This window comes from Thalassophryne amazonica, chromosome 18, assembly GCF_902500255.1.
Source record: "Thalassophryne amazonica chromosome 18, fThaAma1.1, whole genome shotgun sequence".
Classification (NCBI taxonomy): domain Eukaryota; kingdom Metazoa; phylum Chordata; class Actinopteri; order Batrachoidiformes; family Batrachoididae; genus Thalassophryne; species Thalassophryne amazonica.
The window spans coordinates 71,600,877-71,623,166 of NC_047120.1; positions in this window are offsets into that span (position 1 = coordinate 71,600,877).

A 22,290-nucleotide genomic window follows, 5' to 3' on the forward strand; every position below is an offset into this window, starting at 1 on the left:
AGCTTTTTACCCCTCGAAATCCTCAAAAAGCTTCTGCTTCGGGGGGCTTTGCCCCCCTGAGCTCCCCACGAGGGCATTACCCCTCGACCCCACCGGGGGCCCTGCAGCCCACTGGACCCCCAACTCAAGGATTTGAACACCCCCTTTCACATTCCTATATACGGCCCTGTCTGAGGCACTGACGATCATTTCTGGGATTTTAATGATGCAACTTTGGACTCTACTTTGGATCATTTTAAACCAGGTTGTGGACTGTCCAACAACAAACAACAGGACAACTGACTTACTGCATGTTCATCTGAGGGATGCGTACAGAGTCACACCCCTGAGAGACTACTGCAACACCACGGTCTAGGATGAGCTGATCAACACGCACGGTGAGGACATATAGGGGCTGACACACTGTCTGACAGATTATCTTAACTTCTCTGCAGACATGGTTTCCCCAACCAAGACTGTCTGCTGTTAGCCATGGTTTGTTATTGGGGTAACGCGAGAAGTCAAAGCTGTCGGAAGCAGAGACATGGAGGCAATGAAGGCAGCACAGCGGGAGGTGAAACACTGCGTGAGGAAAGCAAAGGACAGCTACAGGAGAAAGGTGGAGCAACAACATGAAGTAGGTCTGGGAAGGTGTGAAAACCATCACAGGCCGTAACACATCACTCCAGTCCTCAGATCCCTTCATTGGCTGCCCATTCAACAAAGAATTCAGTACAATCTCTGTCTCCTTACACACCAATGCATACATGGAACTGCCCCTGCCTACCTTAGTGAACTCCTCACGCCACACACCGCCCCAAGAACCCTCCGCTCCACCACGTCCACCTACCGCTTGCACCAGCCCAGATCCAAGCTCTCCACCATGGGAGACAGGGCCTTCCAGGTAGTCGCCCCACAGCTCTGGAATGCCCTTCCAGAGACCCTGAGGGTCCCACAGAGTGTGGGGGCATTTAAAAAAGGCCTCAAGACACTTTTATTTAAAAGGGCCTTTTAAAATGTTAAAAATGAAAAAAGTTTAAAATGTTTGATTTTATCTGTCTGGTTATGTTTTATGAATATATGTTATTGTTTTTGACCCTGTACATTGTTTGTTTTTAGTCTCTGCTCTGTAGCACTTGAGATTCCATGGAATGTAAAGAGCATTACAAATAAAATGTATTATTATTATTATTATTAAAGACCAGAGTTGTAGGGGAGACAATGGAGAAGGCAAACAAACTAAATGACTTCTTCAACCGGTTCAACCAGTCCATGCCCCCCACCCTCTCCCTCACTGCAGACATCTCTCCTTCCATCAGCACACCTCCCCCAGACATCACAGCAGCAGCCCCCTCCTCCCCCACCTCAAGACACGCTCCACCTGTGGACCAGGTCAGAGGACAGCTGAGGAAGCTTCATCCCAGGAAAGCAGGAGGCCCGGACAAGGTGTCTCCCCGACGACTGAAGACCTGCATGACTGAACTCGGAGAAACCGTGACAACGTATCTTCAACCTGCAGCTAGGGAGAGTGCCTATCCTCTGGAAGACTTCATGGATTGTTCCAGTTCCTAAGAAGAACTGACCCAGTGAGCTGAATGACATCTGCCCAGTGGCGCTGACTTCACACCTGAAGAAGATGCTGGAGTGGCTCTTCCTCAGCCTCCTTAAACCCCAGGTCCAACACATCCAGGACTGTCTGCAGTTTGCATACAGGGCAGGTGTTGGTGTGGAGGATGCCATCCTCTACTTGAGTCCACTCGCACCTGGATAAGAGAAATGAACAGGAAGTGAGTGGACCCCTGCCTGGTCACGTGGATCTCCAACTACCTCACTGACAGGCTGCAGTATGTCAGGCTGAGGGACACCACGTCTGACACTGTTATCAGCAGCACTGGAGCACCACAGGGCACAGTGCTGGCCCCTCTTCTATTCACCCTGTACACACTGCAGAAAAACTCCTGTGGATGTTCTACCAGCCCATAGTAGCCAGCATCCTCTTTACACTGTGGTGTGCAACACATCCAAGGAGGACACATCCAGGCTGGACACACTGATCAGGCGGGCTGGCTCTGTGGCTGGCATGAAGCTGGACTCTCTGGTGACGGTGGAAGAGAAGAGAACACTGGACAACCTGCTGGACATTATGCACGATGCCAGTCACCCTCTGCACAACCTCTTCAGCCACAGACTGGTGCTCCCGAGTGCAGGACCAACAGACTGAAAAACTCCTTTGTCCCTCAGGCCATCAGACTGTGCAACTCCTCACTCAGGGGGAGGAGGAGTAACACGAAGACAGAGGACGGGAAGGAGAGGAACAGTAGGAGCCAGTAACCCAGTTGTCATTTTGGTTGTACCCGTCACTGTTCGGGGTCGCCACAGCGGAATAGAGTCAGATCTGCATTGGTATTTGGCACAAGTGTTACGCCAGATGTCCTTCCTGGCGTAACTCCATTTTTTCCATGGATAAACGCACACAGCCCTGGTGTCCCGAAGAGGTCTCCTGTCCCAAGTATTAACCAGGCCCGGACACTTGCTTGCTTTTGAGATCTGACGTGATAAGACTGACAGAGCAGACTGGCTGCTGTAGACAGTAAACAGTATTCTTGTATTTATTTTGTATTACATTTTGCAAATGTCCTCTAACTTCTACTTTGATACTCTGTGTGCTTCTTACCCTGTGTGCTACTGTCCAGTGCTGGTGGAACCTCAATTTCCCCAAGGAAGTCTTCCCAGGGGATTATTAAACTTCTGTCTAATCTAATCTGACACCAATGAACTCTCTGTACTTGGTTCAGGGTAGCTCTGGGTAGTTCTTTCCATGCGGTGTGAAAATTCTACACCGAATTATGCTGTGCCTACCCCAAGCCAAGCACAAGTCAGCTGAGGCTGCCAGCAGCCAAACCAATTGAGCTCCCAAAAGTTCTGACCATGTACAAGCTCCACCACCTTTCCCAACTTGTGTTGAGTCGCCCAGAGCAGCAAGCCCAATCAACCAAACCACTGCCACTCAAACAGAGTCAACACACGGAGAACTTCATCGAACTTTACCACGTGTGTCAGTTGGTTTCCTGAATATGCAAGGTGAGGTTTGTTATCATCTTTTCATTATCGAGTCGTATGAAGGCCCTCAGGCCCATTGTTGCCTAACGGTATCCCCGATTCTGTAAAGTGAAGCAGATGAGAGTCTACGATGCCCCCTTAACAGGACACCAGTCCAACAAAGCCAGTGCCCACTTACAGCTGGGTGGACTGGAACAATGCAGTAAAGTGTCTTACCACAGACACAGGTACATGACCAGGAATCAAATGGAGGTCTACATATTGATACCCCAATTAGGAGAATTGTGAAGTGGCACTGCAGATGGTGCGGACAAACTGAGAGAGCGGTGGTCCTGGACATTGGTCATGGGGAACCCTGAGGGGAAGTACCATAAATGTCAGGAGTGCAGTTTCAGTATTGTTTGGGTTAGAGGAACATTCACTCACCTCCTGCAGCTTCTCTTTATGGTCCAGTCATTGATCGGGGAGCGTTTGCATCACTCTGGTCACCTGATGGAGAAGACAACGGGGTCAAACTGGCTACCGTAGTGTTTGTGGTCACCAACACATTTGGTCCCTCTTAATAAAAGCGGAATCCACATTTGTGGGTGCCGTTTGTATTTTATAGAGTAAACGCTTGGTTTTCATGTTGGTGATGCAAATATAAAGATAACAACAGTGTTTTCACAGAAGATAGCCCCAATGAATTTATCTCCAATCACAAAAATCTCTTCACACATTTTAGTGCACATTTCTGTTTAAATCTATAGACTAAAACTCTTCAATGAAAAATCCATCACACACACCGCGAACAGCAGGTTGCCGTGTCGGTGCAGATAAGTTTTGTAGTCAAGATGAAATAAACACTGAGATGCCCACATTCTTTAACCATTCCCCACCAACACCAGCCACTCAGACCATCAATATTTCCACCCGTGACGGCCTGGGTGGGTGTTTCAGTTATTTGAACAATAAAAGAGCGGAGGAGGGAGACACTTGGTGTTTCCCAGCGGCTCCGTGCTGTCGACAAACTGCTTCTAAATTAAGTAAAAGTTGTTTTTTTCCTCGTGTTTGCTCATTGTCGTTCACAAATCTTCTTTTTGCTTTTCTTCGCATTTCCACATCTCGATATCAGCTCCGTCAACTCCACATATGAACGGTAAATCATAACGCAGCATATTATTTCAGTTTTTCTCATTATGTTTTCATATTTTCTCCACATTACATTAAGCCTTGTGCACATTCATTTATTCTTCTATTTTGTCTGTATAACTTTTGTTTTCATTACATTCTATTGCTACAACTTGTTTCAGTCAGGCAGTAATTATTTGCTCTCAGAGTATTTCTAGTTAACAGGCTCTTCTGTATTGTCGACTTGAATAACTCTCATCTGCGTTATGTTGGTATGTACCGACACCGAAGCAGCTGTTTAGTTTCACTCTGGTCTGTAGAAGGAAAACCTGCCAACAGGCTGAAAGATTTGGTGCAGTTCATTTGAAGCTCTTGCTGTTCCGCCGCTGGCAGCAGACTGACCTCCGCCTGGTGGGAGCGACACAACGGCAAATTACAATGACACTTCCCACATGGAAAAGAAATAGAAAAAACTTACAAGAAGTTACATCAATTCCAGTCTTCTTTGTCTTTCGGCTGTTCCCGTTAGGGGTCGCCACAGCAGATCAATCGTTTCCATCTCACCCTGTCCTCTGTATCTTCCTCTGTCTCTCCAACCACCTGCATGTCCTCTCTCAGCACATCCATGAACCTCCTCTTTGGTCTCCCTCTCTCCTCCTGCCTGGTGGCTCCATCCTCAGCATCCTTCTCCCTATACACTGGGTCCCTCCTCTGCACATGTCCAAACCATCTCAATCTCGCCTCTCTGACTTTGTCTCCAAACCGTCCCACCTGAGCTGTCCCTCTGATATTCATTCCTAATATTGTCCATTCTTGTCACTCCCAAAGAGAATCTCAACTCTTCAGCTCTGCCTCCTGTCTTTTTGTTAGTGCCACTGTCTCTAAACCATACAACATAGCTGGTCTCACTACTGTCTTGTAAACTTTCCCCTTCACCCTTGCTGATATTCTTCGGTCACAAATCACTCCTGCCACCTTTCTCCACCCTGCCTGCACTCTCTTCTTCACCTCTCTACCACACTCTCCATTACTTTCAACAGTTGACCCCAAATATTTAAACTCATCTACTTTCACCACTTCTACTCCTTGTAACTGCACTATTCCTGGGCTCCCTCTCATTCACACACTGTACTCAGTCTTGCTTCTACTGACTTTCATTCCCCTTCTCTCCAAAGCATATCTCCACTTCTCCAGACTAGACTCAACTTGCTCTCTACTCTCACTACAGATCACAATGTCATCTGCAACATCATAGTCCATGGGGACTCCTGTCTGATCTCATCTGTCAACCTGTCCATCACCACTGCAAACAAGAAAGGACTCAGAGCTGATCCTTGGTGTAATCCCACCTCCACCTTGAATGAGTCTGTCATTCCGACTGCGCATCTCACCGCTGTCACACTATTCTTGTACATGTCCTGCACTACCCTAACATACTTCTCTGCCACTCCAGACTTCCTCATACAATGCCACAACTCTTCTCTTGGTACCCTATCATAAGCTTTTTCTAAGTCCACAAACACACAATGTAACTCTTTGTCCTTCTCTGTACTTTCCAACAGTATTCTCAGAGCAAACATTGCATCTGTAGTGCTCTTTCTCGGCATGAAACCATATTGCTGCTCACAGATCTTCACCTGTTTTCTAAGCCTAGCTTCTACTACTCTTTCCCATAACTTCATGCTGTGGCTGATCAGCTTTATGCCTCTGTAGTTACTGCAGCTCTGCACATCACCCTTGTTCTTGAAAATAGGAACCAGCACCTTCGTCTCCACTCCTAAGGCATCCTCACTTTCCAAGATTTTATTAAACAATCTGGTTAGAAACTCTACTGCCATCTCTCCTAGACATTTCCATGCCTCCATTGGAATGTCATCTGGACCAACTGCCTTTCCACTCTTCATCCTCTTCATAGCAGCCCTCACTTCTTCCTTGCTAATCGCTTTTACTTCTGATTTACTCTCACCACATCATCCAGCCTTTTCTTGCTCATTTTCTTTATTCATCAACTCTTCAAATATTCCCTCCACCTTCTCAGCACACACTCCTCACTTGTCCACATTACCATGTGCATCTTTTACCACCCTAACCTGCTGCCTCCTTTCCAGCTCTGTCCCTTTGTCTGGCCAATCGGTACAAGTCCTTTTCTCCTTCCTTACTATTCAACTTCTTGTACAGCTCGCAATATGCCTTTTCCTTTGCTTTTGCCACTTCTCTTCTCGCCTTACGCCGCATCTCCTTGTACTCCTGTCTACTTTCTTCATCTCTCCGACTGCCCAACTTTTTCGCCAACCTCTTTCTCCTTATGCTTTCCTGGACCTCTTCATTCCACCACCAAGTCTCCTTGTCTTCCTTCCACTGTCCAGATGGCATACCATTACTGCCCTAGCTGTCTCCCTCACCACATCTGCAGTACTTTTCCAGTTGTCCAAAATTGCTTCCCCTCCAACTGGTGCTTCTCTCACCTGCTTGCTAAATTTCACACAACAGTCTTCCTCCTTCAGCTTCCACCATCTGATCCTTTGTTGAGCTCTCATTCTCTTCTTCTTTACCTCTAAAGTCATCCTACAAACAACCATACTATGCTGTCTAGTGACACTCTCTCCTGCTACCACCTTACAGTCTGTGATTTCTTTTAGCTTGCATCTCCTATAAAGAATGTAGTCCACCTGTGTGCACCTTCCTCCACTCTTATATGTTACCCTGTGCTCCTCCCTTTTCTTAAAGTAGGTATTCACCACAGCCATTTCCATCCTTTTTGCAAAATCAACTACCATCTGTCCTTCCCCATTCCTATCCTTGATACCATATCTACCCATTACTTCCTCAGCACCTCTGTTCCCTTCACCATCATGCCCACTGAAGTCTGCTCCTATCACCACTCTTTCATGCTTGGGCACTCTCCACCACCTCATCTACACACTCCAGAAATCTTCTTTCTCCTTCATCTCACAACCTACCTGTGGGGCATATGCACTGATGATATTCATCATCACCCCTTCAATTTCCAACTTCACACTCATCACCCTGTCAGACACTCGCTTAACCTCCAACACACTTTTAACATACTCTTCCTTTAAAATGACCCCAACACCATTTCTCTTCCTGTCCTCACCATGGTACAACAACTTGTACCCACCCCCCAATGCTCCTGCTCTTGCTTCCCTTCCACTTGGTCTCTTGCACACACAATATGTCTACCTTTCTCCTCTCCATCATATCAGCCAGCTCTCTCCCTTTACCAGTCATACTACCAACATTCAAAGTCCCCACTCTCATTTCCACCCTTCTAGTTTTCTTCTTTTCCCGCTGTTCGTGGCAACGTTTTCCTCCTCTTCTTCATCGTCTTCGCCCAGCAGTAGCCCAATTTCCATCAGCACCCTGTTGGGCAATAGCACCGGTGGGGGATGTTGTTAACCCGGGCCGCGACCGAGCCGGTATGGGAATTCGATTCTGAGTCTGCATAGTTGGGTTGGCTTGTTTTACGCCACATGCCCTTCCTGACGCAACCCTCCTCATTTATCCGGGCTTGGGACCGGCACTCAGAATGTACTGGCTGCACATCCCATGTGGCTGAGTTCTAGAGTTCTTAGTTCTATTGATGAAGTTACATCAATTCCAGTAATAAATCTTTATGTTTGATATGTGTTGTGCTTATAAGTCTCGGTTTGATATTACACACATCTCCTAAGGATTCTGTATGTGGAATTACTGTCATATTGTTCTTTTAAGTTCACAATTTATATTACATATTGTACAAATTTACTAAGGATCTCATATCTGGTTTGACTGTCACATGCATTAATTGCACTCAACAAAAATATAAACGCAACACTTTTGGTTTTGCTCCGATTTTATATGAGATGAACTCAAAGATCTAAAACTTGTTCCACATACACAATATCACCATTTCCCTCAAATATTGTTCACAAATCAGTCTAAATCTGTGATAGTGAGCACTTCTCCTTTGCTGAGATAATCCATCCCACCTCACAGGTGTGCCATATCAAGATGCTGATTAGACACCATGATTAGTGCACAGGTGTGCTTTAGACTGCCCACAATAAAAGGCCACTCTGAAAGGTGCAGTTTTGTTTTATTGGGGGGGATACCAGTCAGTATCTGGTGTGACCACCACTTGCCTCATGCAGTGCAACACATCTCCTTCGCATAGAGTTGATCAGGTTGTCAATTGTGGCCTGTGGAATGTTGGTCCACTCCTCTTCAATGGCTGTGCGAAGTTGCTGGATATTGGCAGGAACTGGTACACGCTGTCGTATACGCCGGTCCAGAGCATCCCAAACAAACATGCTCAATGGGTGACATGTCCGGTGAGTATGCCGGCCATGCAAGAACTGGGACATTTTCAGCTTCCAAGAATTGTGTACAGATCCTTGCAACATGGGGCCGTGCATTATCCTGCTGCAACATGGGGTGATGTTCTTGGATGTATGGCACAACAATGGGCCTCAGGATCTCATCACGGTATCTCTGTGCATTCAAAATGCCATCAATAAATGCACCTGTGTTCTTCGCCCGTAACAGACGCCTGCCCATACCATAACCCCACCGCCACCATGGGCCACTCGATCCACAACATTGACATCAGAAAACCGCTCACCCACACGACGCCACACACGCTGTCTGCCATCTGCCCTGGACAGTGTGAACCGGGATTCATCCGTGAAGAGAACACCTCTCCAACGTGCCAAACGCCAGTGAATGTGAGCATTTGCCCACTCAAGTCGGTTACGACGACGAACTGGAGTCAGGTCGAGACCCCGATGAGGACGACGAGCATGCAGATGAGCTTCCCTGAGACGGTTTCTGACAGTTTGTGCAGAAATTCTTTGGTTATGCAAACCGATTGTTTCAGCAGCTGTCCGAGTGGCTGGTCTCAGACAATCTTGGAGGTGAACATGCTGGATGTGGAGGTCCTGGGCTGGTGTGGTTACACGTGGTCTGCGGTTGTGAGGCTGGTTGGATGTACTGCCAAATTCTCTGAAACGCCTTTGGAGACGGCTTATGGTAGAGAAATGAACATTCAATACACGAGCAACAGCTCTGGTTGACATTCCTGCTGTCAGCATGCCAATTGCACGCTCCCTCAAATCTTGTGACATCTGTGGCATTGTGCTGTGTGATAAAACTGCACCTTTCAGAGTGGCCTTTTATTGTGGGCAGTCTAAGGCACACCTGTGCACTAATCATGGTGTCTAATCAGCATCTTGATATGGCACACCTGTGAGGTGGGATGGATTATCTCAGCAAAGGAGAAGTGCTCACTATCACAGATTTAGACTGGTTTGTGAACAATATTTGAGGGAAATGGTGATATGTGTATGTGGAAAAAGTTTTAGATCTTTGACTTCATCTCATACAAAATGGGAGCAAAACCAAAAGTGTTGCATTTATATTTTTGTTGAGTGTACAAGTTCCTGATAGAACAGATACAAACTTTATAAAATTTATGTATATCTTTTCCATATGGTTTACTTTGTCATCATATGTGGTAGTGAATAAGAAACTGTTGCATCGTTTCATTTTGCAGTTCATTCTCTGTCTTAACTTCGTTGTGTTAGGGTTAGTGGTGGTGGTCACAGTTCCGCTAATCCGCTAACTGTTAATTAGCAAAGATAACACTTTCATTACCAGATTATCTTTTCAGCTAACTTTGAAAACCATCAGGGGACCAATTAGCTTCCGCTAAATTTAGTTCTGTTAACTTTCAGTCCACTAATATATATATATATATATATATATATATATATATATATATATTTTTTTTTTTTGCTGGCAAAGTGAGTAAATTTAACGGTCCAAAACATTTGTAAACCCTAAAATGACACGTTAGTTCCTGTTTATGAGTGCAGAGAGCTAGCTAACACTTCTGGTTCACAGGTCAAAGCATGCTGCGCAGAGCCGAAACAAGTTACACTGTGGACTAAAAACAGTATGTAAACAGCTCAAAAGTCAGTATTTTCATTTATTTATTTTTTGTGCATTTGTTTTGTAATTGTGAACGCAGCTCTGTTAACAGTTTATAATATTTAATATAAACTGTGACTTCTAATACTGTGATTTACTGCTTTTGATGAAGATGATGACAGTGTTTGTGGTTTTATTTTTTAGTAATTTATTTTTTGTGCGTTCATTTTGTGTTTGCGATCTTGGGAAAACCCAGCAGCTCGAAACTGGTTTATCAGCAGCCGACAATGTAAACCTGTGGCCGTGACTGAGTCATAAATAAATGGTAAATGGACTGCGTTTATATAGTGCTTTTCAATCTGCATCAGACGCTCAAAGCACTTTACAACAATCCCTCACATTCACCCATTCACACAAACACACACCAATGTCAGGGTGCTGCCATGCGAGGTCCTCACACACCGGGAGTAACTAGGGGATTAAGGGCCTTGCCCAAGGGCCCAAGTGATTTTCCAGTCAGGCTGGGATTTGAACACAGGATCCTCTGGTCTCAAGCCCAATACTTAACCACTGGACCGTCACCTCCCCAATACTAACAGAGCTAACTTTTAGTCAGTACTAAAACTTAGCTGTTAGCAGTAATGTCTGCTAATTATTTTTTTTTAGCAATTTATTGGTTTAGCGTTATAAAAGTTAACTTTTCAGTTAGCGGTTAAATAGTTATTGAAGCTAACCTTTTGGTTAAGATTCAAAATTCAAACAACTTTATTGATCCCTAAAAGGGCAATTCATATCACACCCAGTTACCTCAGAAAAATACAGCAATTAATCCACAATTATTACTAGTTAACGTAATAATGATTCCCACCCGTGTCCTTTCTGTGTGGAGTTTGTGTGTTGTCCCCGTGTTTGTGTGGGTTCCCTCCGGGCGCTCCGGTTTCCTCCCACATCCAAAGACATGTGGGTTAGATGGACTGGACACTTTAAAACTGACTGTAGACATGAATGTGTTTGTATGTATGTGACCCTGTGACAGACCAGCGTCCTGTCCAGGGTGACCCCGCCTCACACCCTGTGACTGCTGAGATAGGCTCCACCCCCTGTGACGCAATCTTAAAGATGCGTGAGTACTTTGTGTGAGTGAAGTTTAAGGATGTAATGTTATTCCATCAGAGCGCACAGTAAAATATTTTCTTGCTGGTGGCAAAAAAAAAACAACAAAAAGTGTCACTACAAAGCCGCTCTGTAATGGAACTGTAAAGAACTGTTTTTCCTCCAATTGTTTCTGCCATTTTCATTTTATTAGTATTTCTGTCATAATGCCATCACTTGACCCAGCTATCTTAGCTAATTATAGGCCAATCTCCAACCTTCCTTTTCTCTCAAAAATTCTTGAAAGGGTAGTTGTAAAACAGCTAACTGATCATCTGCAGAGGAATGGTCTATTTGAAGAGTTTCAGTCAGGTTTTAGAATTCATCATAGTACAGAAACAGCATTAGTGAAGGTTACAAATGATCTTCTTATGGCCTCAGACAGTGGACTCATCTCCGTACTTGTTCTGTTAGACCTCAGTGCTGCTTTTGATACTGTTGACCATAAAATTTTATTACAGAGATTAGAGCATGCCATAGGTATTAAAGGCACTGCGCTGCGGTGGTTTGAATCATATTTATCTAATAGATTACAATTTGTTCATGTAAATGGGGAATCGTCGTAACAGACTAAGGTTAATTATGGAGTTCCACAAGGTTCTGTGGTAGGACCAATTTTATTCACTTTATATATGCTTCCCTTAGGCAGTATTATTAGACGGTATTGCTTAAATTTTCATTGTTACGCAGAGGATACCCAGCTTTATCTATCCATGAAGCCAGAGGACACACACCAATTAGTTAAACTGCAGGATTGTCTTTCAGACATAAAGACATGGATGACCTCTAATTTCCTGCTTTTAAATTCAGATAAAACTGAAGTTATTGTACTTGGCCCCACAAATCTTAGAAACATGGTGTCTAACCAGATCCTTACTCTGGATGGCATTACCCTGACCTCTAGTAATACTGTGAGAAATCCTGGAGTCATTTTTGATCAGGATATGTCATTCAAAGCGCATATTAAACAAATATGTAGGACTGCTTTTTTGCATTTGCGCAATATCTCTAAAATTAGAAAGGTCTTGTCTCAGAGTGATGCTGAAAAACTAATTCATGCATTTATTTCCTCTAGGCTGGACTATTGTAATTCATTATTATCAGGTTATCCTAAAAGTTCCCTAAAAAGCCTTCAGTTAATTCAAAATGCTGCAGCTAGAGTACTGACGGGGACTAGAAGGAGAGAGCATATTTCACCCATATTGGCCTCTCTTCATTGGCTTCCTGTTAATTCTAGAATAGAATTTAAAATTCTTATTCTTACTTATAAGGTTTTGAATAATCAGGTCCCATCTTATCTTAGGGACCTCATAGTACCATATCACCCCAATAGAGCGCTTCGCTCTCAGACTGCAGGCTTACTTGTAGTTCCTAGGGTTTGTAAGAGTAGAATGGGAGGCAGAGCCTTCAGCTTTCAGGCTCCTCTCCTGTGGAACCAGCTCCCAATTCAGATCAGGGAGACAGACACCCTCTCTACTTTTAAGATTAGGCTTAAAACTTTCCTTTTTGCTAAAGCTTATAGTTAGGGCTGGATCAGGTGACCCTGAAACATCCCTTAGTTATGCTGCTATAGACTTAGACTGCTGGGGGGTTCCCATGATGCACTTTCTTTCTCTTTTTGCTCTGTATGCACCACTCTGCATTTAATCATTAGTGATTGATCTCTGCTCCCCTCCACAGCATGTCTTTTTCCTGGTTCTCTCCCTCAGCCCCAGCAGAAGACTGCCCCTCCCTGAGCCTGGTTCTGCTGGAGGTTTCTTCCTGTTAAAAGGGAGTTTTTCCTTCCCACTGTCGCCAAGTGCTTGCTCATAGGGGGTCGTTTTTACCGTTGGGGTTTTTCTGTAATTATTGTATGGCTTTTGCCTTAAAATATAAGGCGCCTTGGGGCAACTGTTTGTTGTGATTTGATGCTATATAAATAAAATTGATTTGATTTGACTTGATAATGGTGCTGCCCCCCACAGGTAATGCAGATACTGCATATTGCAATTTGTCCGTTTTAGCAGATATGTTCAAAGAACATTTGTCATAAACACTTGATGCCAAGTGTGAAGACATCAGTGAAAACTACTGATTCACAAATGTCTCCAGTGTTTAGTCCACAGCTATTAAGAGCCAGCAAAAAGAAAATAAATGTCTCTCAGAGTTCAAGTACCAGTTCAGAGTTCAAGGCTGTTTCATCTTCATGGCTCCAGGTGTGGAGTCGATGATGTAAATAAGGGCATGTCGTTCGTCAGACAGGAAGAGATGGACGTAGATCAGAGAGGAATCTACCAGGGGAACAGATGTTGTGTCGTAGGTGAGAGAACATTCCATACGGCCCTTAAGGCTCTGGTGTAGGAGACACCTTGGGGCAACTGTTTGTTGTGATTTGGCGCTATATAAGAAAAAAGTTGATTGATTGACCTCACCTCCCACGCTTCCAGCGAGTCTAAAAACCGACTTCGATCTCTGGCTCTGATTTCTCGTACATAAGGATGGGTCGCCTGTTGCTTTTCTTTAAGTTGGTTTCCTCTGATGCCTGACTGGTGACACGTCGTTAACCTGACAGACATGTGTCCACAATCTGCTAACAATCTGAGCAGAGTTACGGCTGCAATAGCAAGGAGCAAATATTCACCCGACTGCAAAACGTCCAAAGAAAAATGATCTTCAGCTTTTCCTGCGTGTCCTCTGCGGTCACGGCGCTGTTTGCATGTCTCATCAAAAAGGAATTCCACTTCCACTTTATTGATCTTATTTCAAGGGGCCGAGAGCCTGTGAAGTCGTTTGCAGATGTGACATGCTCGCTGAGGTTTTGGTTCTCTCATTAAATACAGCAGCTATTGTGAAACGGGCCACGGCTCAAATTCCTCTAAATTCTTTGAAGGGAAGAAACACCCCATCTCCAAACCAAAAATGGCTTTGGTCATCGTAACCAAGGCAGGTTGGGAAGGAGGCAAGAAAATATGGGGAACCGTTTGGCATAAACAAAGGCTGATTGATGAGCACTGCTGCTTGCACAATTACACGACTTCCATTGTTTAAAACACAAACTGTGCTTTAACGATGACAGTTTAGGGAATAACCCTGTTGTCTGATGATTTGTGGACGTTCATGCTGAATTTCACGGTCGCAAATTGACTTTTAACGGTGACAGGTTGGCAGAGCCGGTAAAACAGATATTTACGACCCTAATCCAGCATGAACGTCCATAAATCATCAGACACACCAGGATTATTCCCATTCTAATCCAATTCCATTGTTTGCATGTTTTTTTTTTATAAGTAATTCGATCGGTGAATCGTTGTGAAAGGGTGTGGTCAGCTCGTCAAAGCTACCATCACAGCATCTTCATGCCAAACCAAAATTCTCTGAGCAAACCCACAGATTTCTCCATCTCGTCAGCTGCATTGAGTTAAATCCACATTAAATCCATCAATCAATCCAGTTAAATCCATTAAATCCGCGCATTTCAGGATCATCATCACTGCACTAGTTTCTGTCGGTCTCAGGTGACAGCACCATTAGTGACACCTGCGAAGCAAGGCGGTCAGGGGGCGGAGTAACACATCAAACGTGAAGCTGTTTTAATATTTTGCCACATCCATGCGATATTTTATGGTATGAAATTTCACACGATTAACCAATCAGATTCGCAGAAAAAATGTAACTGGATTAGAATACTATTTAGATTCCAACATTACCTTAGCATTCAGGAAAAAAAAGGGCTATAAGGTTTTGAAGTTTTTTGGGTACATGCTGAAATGTTAAAGCACAATACTGGATCAAAGAACATCCAATAAAAATTCAAACAATTACCAAAAAATAACATTCATTGATGACAGAAATATCTATAACAGGACTAGGGATGGGTATTGATAAGATTTTATTGATATCAATGCCATTATCGATTCTGCTTATCGATCCGATTCCTTATCGATTCCCTTATCGATACCTCTTAAAGTCTTAAAGTAAATAAATATGAAATTGGTCACTGTATCCTTGATCTCTGGACATAAAATAAACAAAATGGTGTTTCACTTTGAAGTTATTAATTCCGACTGGACTCTATCGTTCTAACTTGACTCGTCAGAGAGCCGCGCAGCGTTTGGAGCTGTGTGACCAGAACGGAGGACGATTCTTGTTTCTTTCTCCCAACAATACAGGAGTCCCAGTTAGTAACTTTAATCCGCACAAACGTGACTCACGATTGACATATTCAGGGATGAAAGTGGTGAAAAAAGAAAAGCTGAAACCCAAAATTACTCCCCAACACCACCTGCAGGAAAATGTTTGAATTCTAGAAGCTCTGAAATGTAATCTGGGACTATTCCAGACAATAAACTGCAGTGAGTGCAGCATCCATTTAGTGAGAAAAAACTCAACTTTCCTTATTCAAATTCATTCCAGTAGTATTCTGCTCTTACTAGGATGCAGCAGTTTTCTAGGTTGGCAGAACGTTCTGGAGGAAATAACTTAAGAAATTAACAAACTGAAAATATGGTTTGACAAACAAACTGTCATTAAATAAGACGGGGATGAAATAGAGGCATAAGAGTCACTAGGTGTTCACAGGAAACACTTATTTATTTCTGTATGTATGTATGTATTTATTTATGTATGTTCATTGTTAGTTGGTTCTATATTTTGTTGTGTTTCTGTTCAGGTTCTTTTGTCTCTTTCTCTAAAATTGTATATATAAGTATATATTGTATATAATAATCATTAGATTATTAATATATAAACAAAAATAAATTTAAAAAATATTACAATTACAAAACAAATGCACCCGAACGTGATGACAGCTGCAACTGCTTAATGCTAACTTTTAACATTGAAAATGCCATAGACATGCTAACGCGTTAGCATCGCTCCCGTTTTTAAGTTAGAAAATACATCAACTGTTTCAGAAGACCATAACAGGTCGGTTTAACATAGAAAAGGTAAACAATACTCACAGACGTATGCTCTTTAGAGTTTTAGTGAGGGAAAATTAAGCGAAAAGAATAAATGAAGCAAAAGCACTGCTTCAATCTGAGAACCACTGCTTCGATTGGTTCAAGGTTCAAAGCAGAGCCGCACTGCAGAAAAATTGATTACGGACCCGCTGCAGGGTCCGTAATCAATGTAGAGAAATTATCATTTTCCTGACAAACACTCCCCAAAACAACGGCCACTCTGAAGGGCCGACAACAGAACTGTTAAGCAAAAAGCTTATTGATGTCAGTTGATCGAATCATTTCTTAACGATACCCAAAGGAACCGGTTCTCGATACCCAGCCCTAACAGGACCAATAACTAGCATTCAGCACAATTTCCACAGTCATTGATGATATGGGGCTGCATGTCAGGTAAAGGCACTGGGGAGATGGCTGTCATTACATCATCAATAAATGCACAAGTTTACGTTGATATTTGGACACTTTTCTTTTCCCATCAATTGAAAGGATGTTTGGGGATGATGAAATCATTTTTCAAGATGATAATGCATCTTGCCATAGAGCAAAAACTGTGAAAACATTCCTTGCAAAAAGACACATAGGGTCAATGTCATGGCCTGCAAATAGTCCGGATCTTAATCAAATTGAAAATCTTTGGTGGAAGTTGAAGAAAATGGTCCATGACAAGGCTCCAACCTGCAAAGCTGATCTGGCAACAGCAGTCAGAGAAAGTTGGAGCCAGATTGATGAAGAGTACTGTTTGTCACTCATTAAGTCCATGACTCAGAGACTGCAAGCTGTTAAAGCCAGAGGTGGTGCAAGAAAATACTAGTGATGTGTTGGAGCGTTCTTTTGTTTTTCATGATTCCATCATTTATTCCTCAGAATTGAGTGAGTCCATATTTTTTTTCCTCTGCTTGGTCTAAAAAAGTAACCGTTACTGACTGCCACAATTTTTTTTCCTGATTTCTTATAGTGTTTCTTAAAGCCAGAAAGTTGCCATTTGAAATGACTTTAGTTTTGTGTCATGTCTGTGATCTGCTTTTTTTCTACAAAATTAAACAACTGAATGAACATCCTCCGAGGCCGGTGATTCCATCATTTTTGCCAGGGGTTGTAGAAATGAGGAAAACTGTCAGATTTGTGTCTTTCAAAATGGTGATTGAAGGTTTGGTTGGGTAACAGAACAAGATTTCAAATTTTAAAGTGGGCTGCAGTGTTGTTACCGACATTGATGTGATTATTACGTCAGATTGTTGTCCCGAAGTGGTGAGCATGTCGGGTATATACATGCATTAATACAACACAAGGATCCAAAATATAAGAACATTATACGTCATGACACATTTCTGATGCATCATTGCTGTTTGTAAGTATTTTTAAAAGATGCAGTTACTCTAGATATGGTTGGAACAGAATACTGGTCCAGTATTACCGGATCAGACAAGACCAAGAAAACTGATTAAATGCCATTTAATTAACTATTTATATGACCAAGGAAAAACAGAAAAAAAAAATTCTTTGATGTCAAACACTCCAAAAGAATACAGCAGCTCGTGTGTTTGCACGCTGTAACTGAAAGAGGCTGAGAAAAAGGATCCATCATTTAATCAGTTAAAGTGAAAAGAGAGACAGAGAGAGAGAGACTGATTAATGTCCAACACGAGACTTGAGATGGACAAATCTGTGACTCTGAAGCTTTTCCATCTGGCACAGCCACCTAAAAATCACATGGAATTTCACTGATGCTGATTCACATGTTGGTAACCATGGTAACAGAGCAGAACATTTTGAACACTTCATAAATTATGACTGTAGTGAGAGAAAGACAAAAAAAAGAAGACGGAGAAGACAAACTGAAGCAGCAAGAAACAGGAAAAAATCAGAAGGGAAACACAGAGATGGAGAAATATTAAAGGAATTATTTATTTATAGGGCAGATTTTTTTTAAGTGAAATGTTTCAGGATCAATAACCATCAAGGAATAATGTCAAAATCATGAGGTGCTTTTCTACACTCTCCATAAATCAGTTTTCTGTCTCAAATCAAGACTCATTCGTAGGTTGTGTTTTGTCACATCTGTGGCTTTTCATAGCACGTAAAGCTCATGAGGGCGGTTTAGGGGGGGGGATGGGGGGGTGCTGTAGGTGGTGAGAGTTGTCCTCTCCTACGGCTTCACCGCTCACAGCCGCTGCAGACCGGCTCGCTCATTATCTCCTCACATTCTGGTCCAATAAAATTGCTCACTTCTTGCTCCAAAAAGAAAACGCTCAACATGAGTGTGTTTTAATGGGATGTGCTTTCCAGTGACAGCCATCACTCACTCACACACACACACACACACACACACACACACACACACACACACACACACACACACACACACACACACACACACACACACACACACACACACACACACAAAAGCCCAAAATCACCAGTAAAATCACACCGTAAAAGCACAGCTGCCTTCAGCTACTGTGTGCATGTGCCTCGCCCACCCAACGTGACACGTGCAGTGTGTTTCCGGTGTTGCCCCCCAAACGGTGCTCCCCTAAAATTGGGACCACAACAGCACGTCTGAGACAGACTATCATACCCAGGCCGTGCCAATAGGAAATACAGACAGTAGCTAAGGGCGGCGTACATTTTCACTATTATTATACTAAAACTAGTTAATACTATATAATATAAAATAAATATATGCCCATATTGATTAAACTGCATAGCAAAGCCTATTAAAGAATAATACTAATGATCATGCCCCCCCCCCCCCAAAAAAGTGTCTGACGAGTGGAGCCCTTCTTAAAAACCAAGAACAAAAAAAAAGCCCAAACCTGGTGTCAGGACTTATGTGAATAACAAGTCAACAATGTAAAAACGGCCAAAACTGTCTGGTGCTCAGTGGAGGAAAAAAGAAAATTCAAGGAAAAACGGGACCAACTGAGGTACAGTATAAACATCGCAAGTAAGTCCCTTGTTTGCACTCGGGGTCGCCACAGCAAATCCAAGGTGGATCTGCATGTTGAACTGGCACAAGTTTTACACCAGATGCCCTTCCTGACGCAACTCCACATTACATGGAGAAATGTGGCAGGGGTGGGATTTGAACCAGGAACCTTTTGCACTGAAACCAAGCGCATTAACCACTTGGCCACCACCCCTAGGTACAGTACAAATAATCACTGTTTATGAGTTCAATGGTACGAATAGTTCATGAGGTGAAAGCTGGAACAAACCATTCAACAAGACAAATTAAATATTCGTTCCATTGAAAGAATGTAAAAACATTCATTATTTGTTTTATATAACAGCTACAATAGATACTTGTCATTTGACATTTTATTAATTTCTAAACAACAGAAAAGGGACTTACATTTTGGTGTTCTACTGCTGCTAAAGTCCAAATTGTAACATGTAGTCCAGTGATGCTGTCCACTGACTTCAGACATCCATAAAAAAAAGACTGTGTAGTTCCTCAGTCCAGCCACGTCAGCGTTTCATGTGAACAGGTCTTCATGCATCCAGATGGCTTACAGCGGAGTGGACTGTGTGTGTGTGTGTGTGTGTGTGTGTGTGTGTGTGTGTGTGTGTGTGTGTGTGTGTGTGTGTGTGTGTGTTACAAGAATTAGCAGCGTCAGTTAACTCAATTACTCAAATTATGTCTCGGGAGAGTCTTTGTCCCCCGTGCGCGCGTGCACACACGTAACCTGGTTGGTGCTTGTGCGCGAGTGTACTGCCAAAAAGACTGTGTACATTCTCAGTGCAGTGCATGCATGTGAGTGCACAAGCACGTGTGGGCGCGTGCACGAGCACATGGGCGCGTGTGTGTGCAGAGTGCAAAGGTACAGAACCAAATTTGCACTCTAAATGCAATGCAACACAAATTGGATGAATTAATCCATTTCATGTGACATACAAAGCACCAATCAAATGACAAGGATCCACTCAGCCATAAAAAAAAAAAAAATTGTATGAGTGACAAATTATTTTTGTTCCGTTGCACTGCATCACTGTTAACGTGTCTTCACTAATTCCTAACTCCTCAGGCATTTCGGGGTGAGGTTCACCTAAACTGACCGAACCCAAAATAAACTGTTTGGTTCGGTGGGAATAGTTGGAAGAGGCTTTGAGTGGAGTTTCTTATTCTGACACGCAGCGATCCTCAGTGTCAGCAGTCGGCTGCTACATTCAACCCAACGTCATGGGGGGACTGGGGGAGTCATGGTTAGGGTTTGGGGAACAGACACACTTACGTTATGGGGTTGTTTACTGTTTGGAGATGGGGTGGGGGTGAGAAATAGTAAAATAAAAAAATAAAATAAACGCATCACAAAAATGTCCCTCATTTCGTGACGGAGGCATGAAGAAAGTGTAAGACTGGGCTGGAAATGTCCCGTGGTTAAACAAAGCTAAAGGTTTCCCTGCTTGTAATAGCTAAAAAAAAAAAAAAAAAAAATCCTATGACATAGGTAGGTGTAAAGCTTATTTGTTTATTTGAGCGTTTGAATTTTTTCACAGCATCAAAAAGCAAAACAAAAATTCAGGCTTTTCATATTAAAAATTCTAAAATGATGCCCTTTTTTAAACTCACAGTGAAATTAAAGATCTAAAAACCAAAATGATGGTGTGAATAAGTCAGCAGAACACATACAAACCATCACTTTTACATCCAGTCTTCTTCAGACAAGTCAGGGGATGAATACCGTGCCGCTGCGGCGCTCTGATCGCTTTCTGCATCTTTTATTACAAAATAATACTGAATTTATGTGGAAATGACTGTTGTACAAAAGCTTCAGATCACAGAGATAGATGATGACTGCAGGCAGTTTGAAGCAGAAACAAGGTAATAATCAGTGGATCGCAGCTGACGCTTAGAAATGACGAGTGCGCAGTGAAGGCAGGGGGACCGAGTTTTAGGGGGGACCATTCAGTTGGCGACACCGGCTCAATAATGCATAGATGCATTCTTTGTCATTCATGCTTCAGATGCATGATGTGAGTGGGCATGGAATCACTCCGGCAAATTAAAGTGGGGCAAGACAGAGCAAGAAATTAAGATGACACTCCAGGTTTTTTCAAACATGCCGCTCCATGCTTAGCCCCGCTATACTCACATGCCCTACAGATCACTGTCACTAATATAGCAACCAGTGTGGATAAGACCGAAAATGAAGGTTGCCACACGGACACACAGATTGGATCTGGTCACTTGCTATAATGTGGGCAGTCAATCAGTGAGATCTGATTTGAATCAAATATGCAATAAAGCTGATTTGAACTGGCATTCAGAACAAAGTAAAAAAAAAAAAATGATGCTGCCAAGTCATTTGTACACTTTTCTAAATGCATATGGCACCTGAATGGAAAACTGTAAGGAGATTCACAAAATTATGTGCAAGTGGCTAAGAGGTTTTCTACATTAAAACAGCAAATACTTCTCTTCACCTGCACGACATAACACGTGTTAGCCGAGCAGAGCTGAGCCGCTTTGTTCAAACCTTTTGGCATCGGCATCCCAACCCATCAATCAGAAGTGGATTTCCATGAAAATTTAAGTGCCTTTTTGGCCATTAGGAAAAGTGTTTTCAGTGTAGAAAATGGATTTCCAAATGTAGAAGGATATTTTGTGCACACCAGAGGCTCTGACAAAGCGTCGCTGTTCCATGCACAATAAAACTCACATATAATGGAATCAGGTGCACTAGCGAAATTTGTCCTTTAAAATCGAAATCCATTATATGTATAAAATGGACAAAATCCGAGATATGTATATAATGGATTAGTTACAGTCAGGAGGTGCTAAATGATCTACGGGGAATCCTGAATTGGAACATGCCTCGTTTAAACACCGGGTCAAAAGTTTGTCTGAAAAAAATAAACACCTGTCTTAAATAAGTGCCAGACATTATGTGTGAAGCAGCAGGACCTTCGTGGCAGGGACGACGGTGGGGGATCGAACCCACGCGGCTCGCACCAAAAGACCGTTCCTCTACCAGGTCAGCCAAAGAGGAACTCCCCGTTAGCCAAGCTAGCGGGATCGCCTTTTCAATTGGGACCGGGACTTTCATCCCGCTACATGTGCATTTTTCTAAGTCCACTGCAGAATGGCACCTTAAAATCCTAAAGCCTGATTTAT